Source organism: Nicotiana attenuata, chromosome 7 (genome assembly GCF_001879085.1).
Source record: "Nicotiana attenuata strain UT chromosome 7, NIATTr2, whole genome shotgun sequence".
Taxonomy (NCBI): domain Eukaryota; kingdom Viridiplantae; phylum Streptophyta; class Magnoliopsida; order Solanales; family Solanaceae; genus Nicotiana; species Nicotiana attenuata.
Window position 1 is genome coordinate 114,695,709 of NC_031995.1, and position 220 is coordinate 114,695,928.

Genomic DNA, 220 nt, shown 5'->3' on the forward strand with positions numbered 1-220 from the left:
ACCCCAACTGTTACAGGATGCTTGAAACATACTGCTTGAATTCTTTAATCATTTGAACTCTTATGAATTTAATGGATCAAATTAGTGATCCAAGACTAAGAAAATAACCAAGCTAGCCAATCTTCTGTTAATGAGTCATCCTTAGGTCTATGGATTTCCTACTTGGAGTTGAAAAACTCAGCATTTTGCAATAAGCAGAAAAAGAACAAGAACTTGAAAC